The sequence below is a fragment of the Gambusia affinis genome, linkage group LG06 (assembly GCF_019740435.1).
Source record: "Gambusia affinis linkage group LG06, SWU_Gaff_1.0, whole genome shotgun sequence".
In the NCBI taxonomy this organism is placed as follows: domain Eukaryota; kingdom Metazoa; phylum Chordata; class Actinopteri; order Cyprinodontiformes; family Poeciliidae; genus Gambusia; species Gambusia affinis.
Window position 1 is genome coordinate 22,343,140 of NC_057873.1, and position 10,225 is coordinate 22,353,364.

The following is a 10,225-nucleotide window of genomic DNA, read 5'->3' on the forward strand; positions in this document are numbered from 1 at the left end:
ACCAAAGGTCTTTCCCCATGTGAATAGTTACACCTAAAACATTTTTAATTTTCTACTTTAGCCTATAAACTATTAACATCTGATATCCATGACGCGGTTTTAGTTTTGAATTTTAGTTCACTAGTTCTTGATCTCCAGTTGTGATCTGTTCCTGCTTCTTTCCTATCATGACTGTGGTTATCTTAATGAGGACACATTTACACCTGCAGTTTGCTGCCGATATCTGCGTAGGCATGAAAATGAGTGTAATAAAAACACACAAGCAGTTCCCATACGGAGGGCTGTAAAGGACCCAGTTGTTTTTACAACTCTGCAGAATGTTGGAAATTTCACATATAGTCTTCATCAATATGCTGCTGCGCTTTAATTGTCCAGAGCGTGCAACTGGAACTATCTAAACTTCCTTCCTGCGTACTTCACCTCTCAGCACCTGCCTCTTTCACACTGCCACTGTGAGTTTCGTGTATTTGATACACTGCATGGACAATTTTCCCAACACTTGCTACATTTTGGGGACCGACTACTCCTTATTGGTTAGGTTTAGGAAATAGAGCTCAGGACACGTTTAGTGTTAGGTATGAACTGGTAATGGTTAGGTTTAGGGTAAGGATCAGGGTTAGGCTATGGAAATGAATGAAAAATGAAAGCAAGCCAATGCAAAGTCCTTATGAAGACAGAGAAACATAGACTGTGTGAGAATGGAGGGAGAAGAACGGGAGGACAAAAAGCTTGAGATAAGTCATATGATATCCTCACAGATAGTATATGTCCGCTCAGCTACAAAACACTTTTAGCAGATGAGGCTTTGGTTTAGCGCCACAGCATTTCCCCTCATGCGCTGTAACACATCATTGTTCACTTATTGTTTAAATATATCTTCTGACAATTTTAGTCTGTGGTCCCGGCTCAGTTTTTCTTTTCTTTTCTCAGCCCATCCCTTCTCAACCGAGCCTGACTCATCTCATCTTTACCCGCTTTTCAATTTACGTCTCATTAAAAGATTTTTCTCCCACTGAACTTTGTGCTCCTGAAACAGTTTTAGTTGTTTCAGTCATTTCATTTATTTTATTTTTTCAGCTTATCACACTGACTCCTTTGTGTCAAACAGCTCATTTTTCCTCATGAAGAAAGTTAGCAAAGTGTATTTAAAAAACCCAAAATGCATACCTATTTATCATGAGATTAAAATACAACTATTTGACTTTGTGGCATCCGCAGTGCGTTCTCCGGTGCGTGTGATACGGTGTGAGATTTCCCTGACTGTATAGCACCTTGATAAAACATTGTTATTATGGTAGCAGCTGCATGGAGAGGCTGGCTGCAGCGGTGACAGGAAATCGATTAGGTGTGTGCCAAAGACACCAGCTTAATCATTATAGTACCTTAAGGACACTATGAGCAAAATGTTGTACTTCTTTTGAACGTCTCATCAGGGCTTGCAAATAAAGAATATCCGAAACACTATGGCAAGTTCTGGTAGCCTGGCATGTAAAATGATGTAGGCACTGCACTTCCTGTGTAAGGGCGCTCTCAGGTGGGGGGAAGCGCACACACATCCAAATTGTACATGTAGGCAGGAGGTTCAGGCTGCTGCAGTTCAACAACAAAGAGTGTTTGTGATGTGGAATTTTATTTAGAAATTAGGTTTAAGAAGGAGAAGAAAGAAAAATGCAAGCAGTGACTCAGTGTAATATAATTTTGACGTAGTCGGAGCAAAACTTTAGATTCCTTTGTATGGCTGTGCTTTTTGTTTGTTTGTTTGTCTGTTTTTTTGTTTGTTAGCCTTTTTTTAATGCACTCACTATCATGGAGCTGGGATAGATATGCATTAGTGATACTCGGTTATTGCAGAAAACTCTTCACCTGCACTCTGATGCTGGTGACAAACAAATACAAATACTGATGACCGTTTCACCAACACATTAAAGCTGAAATTGCTGCAGATGTATGTAAAGTATAGGAGTAATTGAGGTCAAGCTGAAATGTAGTTCAATAAGCTTGCATAATTTTGATTATCAGCAGAACGCATGTTCAGGAGTTTTCATGAAACCTGATCCTCTTCAGTAAGGGGTCTCAAACTAGTTTTTATTTTGGATCACATTAAGACCATGAATGTTCTCACAGTGTGTCAGAATGAACTGATAAAACGACATAAAGAAAACTGTTAAAATGTTACAGGTTTCTCCACATTTGATTAAAATTAAATATTGAATGTATCACTGCACAAATAAATACTGATTTGATTGTAAAATAAGATTGGTTTTCTTAAAGTTACATTTCTGTGTCCCTTCAGAGTCTAGAGGAAATAGTTGTGGCGTACCCGGTTTGGCCCTCGGGCCTTCAGTTTGACACGTGTCTTAAGTCACGCAGCTCTTTGCTAAAATCAGCAAGACTGCAAGAAATTCATAGGCTCCTTAAATAACTATCCTTCTCTTTATGGTGGGAAAACATCCAGAAAGAATGATGAGCAAACAGAGAGGCTGTATAAAGAAATCCTGTGCTGCAGTTGGACTTTGGAAAGGCAGATATTTTTAGTACTTTCTGCCAGTCACCATCTAACATGTGCTGCGTCATTCAGGTCTGCGAGCTGCTTCCTCGTTCACAGAAACAAAGGCTGACGGAGTTGATGAAGCTTCGCTGCCAGCCTTCCCACCCATGTGGTCAGACGTGAAGGGAAACTCTGGCAGAGCCAGCCGGGTGGTTTTCCCTGTCTGATGACTGATGATCTGCTTCCAAAGCGGACTGACAAGAAAAGTTATTAAAGCTGCTGGGAAATTATGCCAGTGGTGGAAACTGAAGAGCTTAGGGTTTAGCATGATCAGTGCTGACGGATGAGTGAGAAGGAGGAGAAAAACTACAAAATACTAAAGAAAACATAACAGTTTTGTTTTGTTTTTTTTGTTTGTTTTGGGGGTTTTTTCAGTTAGATGCATATATGCTGGAAACTTCCACTTCTTCGAATCCAGAAAGGCGGCATTGTTTTTAACCAGCACTCATTCAAAACATCTATGCGTGGAAGTGAAGTGCGGCTCGTAGTTGTTCGAGGCGGCAACTCAAGTGACGCTGGAACAAAGCAGGATGGAGAACATGAATAAAGCGGAGTGAAGTGTGAGCAGAGTGAACTCTCTGATAGGAAACTACAGAGAGTTCACTATCATAAACTCTCTGTAGCTACAACTGAGAAAGGGAGGTAGATGAGAACAAAGCATTTCGTCTGTATTCTCCAACCAGAGTCCAATATGGTTCTACGTCAAACTCTGTTTTTTCCTTGAGTTTGCATTTTTTATGAATGTGATAGTAATGTGCACCAACAGACTATTAAATCAGCAGGTCATACTTTAGTGTAAATTAAAAATCTGTGACGGCCAGACAAAATGAATGAGAAGCACCCGTCTCCTCCCGTACCTCCACAACAAAACAGCGATAGAAGTTAAATGTTTCATGGATGTGTTACATTTCAGTATGAATACTTTTAGTCCATATATTAAAGGCTAACAAAACAAAAAAAAAAAAAAGAAGGTCCTTGTCTTTCCAAAATTTTATTACATAATGCTTTGGAAAAATACTTTTGACTCGTGGACATCTGCGATTTTGGCAAAGAGATTTAAGATTTGTTTTATGTTATAGAAAAAGAAGAAAAGATGTGTCTAGAGTGCCAGCAGCAGAAGATCCATAGCATCACATACACAACAAGGTCATGACTGCTAATGGGTGTGAACCTTTCCTGCTTGGACATCAGAAAGAGTTTTCAGTCATACTAACCCCCAAAGCACACTAAACCGCAGTTTGATACATATAGTGTGTCACACAATAAACTGATGGTGTCCCAAATCTCTGCAGCAGATGTGAATGGATCTACCAGTTGTGTGCTGAAAATGGGTTGGTGGTTCGCGGTGGAAACACATAAAACAGATAGCAAAGGTTTTGGGTTTCAAAGACGGACTGAATCAGCGCAAAAAATCGATCCTGCGGGTCACGGAGTAAAGCAGGTGCCGCACAGGGAAGGTCGGCCCAGAAACAGGCGGCTCCGGAGCCCAAACGCTGACCCCTGAAGTAAGTCAGGGAGGGATGCTGAGTTTCTTTGAGTGCATGTGTGTTTAATGTAGCAAGGCAGAGGTTGCGTAAGGACCAGCTGGTTTCCTCAATTCAGCAACGCCAGATATTTCTGACAATCTGTGCACCAGATACCGTCTTAATCAAACCTGATTCTAGTTTAAACACTCGTCTAAACAAACACATCAAAGGTCATGCCGACCTTCCTTTTGTTCGTTCAGTCCCTGCTTTTCTTCCAGAGCGCCTCTCTCCTTTCTAATGCGGGTTCAAGATGAAAAACAATGTTTGCACAGGTGTCTTACAATCAAAACAGATTCAAGTTATTTCGAATCGCCATAATTCCTTCGCTTCCTTTCTGGTTTTGTTGCGTTCGGCATAATAGACTCTGATTTACTTCGGCTAAGGTGTAAGTTTAGGGGAAATATATTGCTGAACCCGAGATGAGGGATGTGTTCCCAGGTTTAACTGCTGAACAGGGAAGCAGATATTTAGAGTCAAGGGTCTTCCAGGATCCCAAATGCATTTCACTCTAAATGTTCCCTTGAAACCAGAAACATAAAATTTTATTTTATATTTATCACTAAGAGTGCACGCCGTTTAATGACCTAATCACGACATGTGAACTGCTGCTTCAAGATCAACAAAAACACTAGATTTAGGCCAACTGAGCGTTGCAATTAGTTGGATTTACTCTTTAATTTCTGTAGCTTAGAAAAGTGACCGCTCGTTGTGTCTGCGGTCGTATGTCTCAGGTCAGCAGCAACCATTCACTGTGAGGTCGAAACATCTGCATCTCTATCCGTGATGCTCACCTGTTGAAGCAAAGTCAACAGAATGTCACCAAAACAGCAGCTGCACATGTGGCTGTGGGTAAACAGAAAAGATAAATTGCGACAAAAGAAAGAGAGAGAGAGCCGTGCAAAAACTGGAAACAGAGACGACCATAGGAGCGAGAAGAGCTGGTTGACAGCTGTTTACTTTCAAAAATATGTCTTTTCCGCAGATGTTTCCAGGCACGCCGACGATGAAAAGAGAGGCAAAAACAGTGCAGGAAGTCCAAAGAAAGAGTCAGAACCATATTTTTTAATGTTTTGTTTTTGAGTTTGTGGAGTAGACTCGTTGAGGTTTACTTGTGCAATGAAAGGTCTGCGTGTTTGAAAACCGGAAGGACAGACAGCAGGCGAGCGTCTGGAGCCTGTGGAGCAGAGGCCGTGTTACGTCTCGTTGTGTTTGTGATGCACCGAACAGGCCAAAAACAAGCTTGGACCATTTACAGACCACAGGATGTCTCTAGGAGACAGAGAACGACTTTAATGGTGGTCAGCTGGCTCTTGAAGGTAATTATGATTTTGATGGTGATGATAATATATCAGATCTCTCCTCATTGCTTTGAGTCTTGATGTTGTCGGTGTGCAGATGTGAATTTGCGCCCAACTCCACCTCCACCACAAACTTTCAGCATAAAATTTGCACACTCTAATTTCTTGAAAGCATAACAATCTCCGAGTCTTCCCTGAAAACTTTATTTTCAAAGTTTGCCACATTTACTCGATGGGACATTCGGTTTTTATAGAAAATCGTGTCAAAAAACATTTAGCTTGTCAAAAACACTGACTTCATAAATATGAAAATTCGGCAAAATATTTCTGTCATTCTGTTTAGAAATGTCAAGAACTGCACATCTAGCATTTTCGTGCTTTCCTTTTCATTTTGAAATATTGTTCATGTCTTTGGCATTCTTGGCCAAAGTTACTGAGGGCCTAAAGAGCCTCATGCTGCTCCGGAGCTGCAGGCTGCAGACGCCAGCGTAAGAGTTCGAAACATCATGCTCAGGTGGAAGTCATGGACATTCACTTTCTTTTGAACAAAAATAAATTTAAATGTTGTGAAAGCAAATTAAAACCATGTGGTAGTGGTTAACAACTCTCACTAACAACTCTCAAAATATATGTATAAGTGCATTGTTTCCGCTAATCTATCAATTCGTACTTTTAGTCTTTGGCTATCCAGTTGTGTGGATCAGGGAAGCTCCGTCTCATTTTCCACATCAGATACGTCGGCAGGAGAAACTTTAACTTTCAGGATTGTGCTTTCTGTTTAATTATGTGGCGAGAGATCAACTTCGGCTGGTCGGCTGAAGCTGAAGAAAGCTGTAGCATTTTTGAAAAGACCTTTGTGCTCTCAGGGGGAACGAAGGCAGGAAAAGCAAAAGGAGAAACCGGAGAATAAGATGAAAAGTGGAGGAAATTACATAAAGCAGCTTTCAGTGCCTCTGAAATGCTTCAGATAGTCAAATAAATGAATTATGAACTTGTTTATTGAGGTTTAAAAAAATGTTATCAACAAACAACCTGGTCCAGTCTGGACCCATTAGCAGCAATCAATCAACTGTCCTTGGTGGGTTTTTGGACTGTGACTGTTTCCTGACTGCTAGATGTCAGCAACCCTTTAGATCGAGGCAGGATGATGAGGTGTTTTTTGTGACCTTTGACCCTGTGTTGTGATACAGGTTATGTTTATTGTACAGGTTTTGCATTAATCAGGCCTGGGTCTGACCACTGAAACATCGCTGTACTCCCACACCATACTCTACATGCACAATGATATCATTTTTGGCGAACGTTACGAGAAGCCATAAAATGTCAAAATAAAACAGAGGACGATTACAGACTTCAACAAATTATCAATAGTGACATTATGTCACAAAAAAAAGGTAATCCAATCTTCTTCAGCTCCCCTCTGTCCCTTTCTATCGGTATCGCCGCGTAAGATTGCTTTTCATTGTCGCTCTTTCTTAGGTCCTGATTCTTTCATTGCAATTCCACATGTGTCTGAATCTGAAAACAGGGCTGATAACAGGCATGTGAATAAATAGGCCCTGTCACTGAGCAGCGGCGGTACATGATGCTCCTGAGATGCATTAACATAAACTGGAGTCTTTCCAGCCTCCCTCAAGCAAAACTGAGGAGGAACGGGAAGGCTGAGGAGAGGGAAAGGCCTGGCATAAAGATTAGATTAGCACTTTAAAACATCTGTGAACTCGTCTGGCTCAAACTACTTCTTCCCCCTCCAGATCATAGCCAGGTTTTACAGTTATTCCTCCACCTCTCTTTTCATCCGCTGGCCTTATGCATTATTTTTCATTTCTCTGGGCTTTTTCGGTCATTAGGCTGTTCTTTTTGTGTTTTATATAGGGAAATAGTATTTAGAACGTTGCCATGACAATGCAGGAGCTCAAATCATTAGAAATTGTAACTCAGCTTTGTTATTTTTTAGTAGCATTTTTCTGCAGTCATGTTCTGCTCCATGTTTATAAGGTTTTCAGAATCCCAAGAGCACAATACTGCCACTACCATGCTTCACAGTGTGGTGTTAAAATGCGTTAGCTTCTGGTCTAATGTCCGGAAAACTGAATTCTCTTATTAAGACCAAACAAGCTCACTTAATTTAATGAATGTCTCTACTTTTCCAGAGGTTAAGTCTCTGTCAGGCGTTTGGATAAATTTCACACAAGTTTTCATACGAGTTTTCTTCAATATTGGCTTTCCCTTTGACATAAAAGAACATTTTGATTTAGCAACAAACACAATTTAATTGAAGATGACTTTGTTTATGAAAGCAGCATTAAAGGAAAGCAACGTAAATGGATAGATACGTATATAGTGCGTCCTCTGAGATTCGTTCTTTGATGGAGTGTGAAAAACAAAAATGCTGCTTATGTTTTTCAAAGCTTCACATTTGTGACAATCACTATTGCAATAAATCAATGTTTCCTCTGTAAAATGGCTCTGGATTGTTGTTATATTCTTATTTGATGTGAAGGACAAGTGTGAAAATGTTGTTCCCAAAGTCATGCAGAACAATGGCCAATAAAACAGCCTGAACTGTTGCATTAAGATCCTCTTGGAAACAGAGTCCTGATTATGCATAAAATCCTAATTAAGAATAAAATCCAAGAACTGTGTCTGATTGCACAAGGAGAGTGGTGAAGACGGAGAATACGGTCAGGTGGAGATGGATGTCGAGGGAAAGAGCGCCGCTGCAGGGTCACTTTAAAAAATACCATAAAAAGCTTTGCAAACTTATCCACACTTTTTTTGTTATTTTTGGTCCAAACTTTTGTGTATTTTTCTGGAATTTTGTGTGATACGAGTCCAACAAATTAAGGGAAATTTGTAGGAGGAAGGAAAAAGATGTGTAGATTTGCGTTTACCACATGTCTGCATCAGATGTTTCAGACTGAAAATTTTCCCACTAGTCTTTGCAAAGTAGTTCCAGCTCAGTCAGACTGGGTGGAGAGCATCGATGAGCCATGCCACAGATTCCAGCATGTGGATCATTTTAGCGTTAGCCATTTGATTTTAGCTCTTTGAACAGCTTCCCTTACCCAGCTATTGAAAGCCGTCCCACATCATGATGCTGCCTCCACTGAACCAAGGTTAGAGAAGTGTTGGTTTTTCACAACACATTGAATAAGTCAAAAAGTTACACATCCATACACGTTTGCTGTTTCCTTGTAGTTGCGTTTGAAGGTTTTTTGTTGTTGTTTTGTTTTTTTTTTAAGATAAAATCTGGTTTGATTACTGCTAATAATATACGCAGTTCATCTGTGTCCACTCCCACAGTGGAAACATCCACAGCACATGTATCAAACTCAAGTCTGCCAGACGTTTTTATGCAGCCTTCTAGAAATGGGGCCATTACAATAACCGTTATGTGTTTAAGTATTATTTTATCAGTAAAAACAGCAGTTTTATCTGTTTTTTGCTAAATTATAACAAGGTAAAAATATATTTAATATTTAATTCCAAGAAGTACTCATCAAGATGCAAAGGTGGCTATTTATTCATATTTTGATAGTTTGTTAATGGGTTTAATCAATACATTTGGACCTATAAAGATATTCTTGACCTTAATGTAACCCAAAATGAAAATTTGGTCATTCGGGCTACAACAACAAGGATGCAGATGAGGTTTGTCACAAAGCTCAGTTTGAGCATAGTCAAAGTTTAAATAACCCAAACAGATGCCTTTCTCTCACTAAATTAAACATCTAACTTCCTCAACCAAATCCTCTCTAATGGGTGGCTTATTCTGTTTTATGATCCAGTGATTTCTGTTACACCTTTTGACTGTTGTTCTGACGACCAGTCCCTGCAACAAAGGAATGCCCAGTCTCCAAAGTCTGTTCTCATTACATTGTGCACCCTGTGGGAAGGAAACATTGACCACGGCTGGAGGAAGAATGTTTCCGCCACTCCACTGTTACAGCGAAGCGGCATCCAGCAGCGTCAGCTGTAGCTCCGAAGGGAGGAAGGGCGGGAACAGCATCAAGACAAAGCGATAGATAGACTGATATATAGATATACCCTCTAATCTTCACTGGTGGGCTGCTGGGGAAGCAGTTATTTTCTCTGATGACAAATGAGGAGATGAGATTAAGCTCTTGAGGGGCCTGAGGAATGCCAGCCCACAGCCACCAATTTCAACTTCATTTATTTCTGAATAACTGCTAAAAGTTTCATCCACACAAACGTCTGTTTAGTGGTTCTTTATTGGATCAGAAAGATGTACGCCAAACTTTTTCTTGTTATTGTAATATGCGTTTGATGTCTTGTTACGTTTTGCTTTTGCTCTTGCTCTGGTAGTTTTAGATCATCGCTCCAATGTTTAACCAAGAAAATAATGAACCAGTTATCCAATTATTTCCTTTTCTTGAGGGAAAAGAATCACCATTGTGAGAAGTTACTTCATCTGTTGTTGAATCGTGAATTAACACCGAACAGCATCTGGTTCCATCTCACCGGCCATTGCATGACCTGATTACTGCCTGAAACAAGACATGGCTGCAATAGAGCCAGTCAGATAACATGAAATAGGGTAATAAAAAAAAATAAACAATTTCAAAAAGCACCACATTGAGCTTTTCTGTAAACGAGCTGAAGAACATGTTAGAAACAAAGTCGCCTTTCAGTCTATAAGGGGTAACAAAACCATTTGTAAAGCTTTGGGATTCCAGTGAACCACAATGAGCTCCTTCATCCACAAATGGAAGAAACACATAATGGTGGTGAACCTTCAGTGGTCAGCCTAACAAATTTTCTCCAAGAGGAAGTCAGACAAGAGAAAGGCATCCAGAACAACATCTAGATCCCTGCAGGCCTTAGTTGGG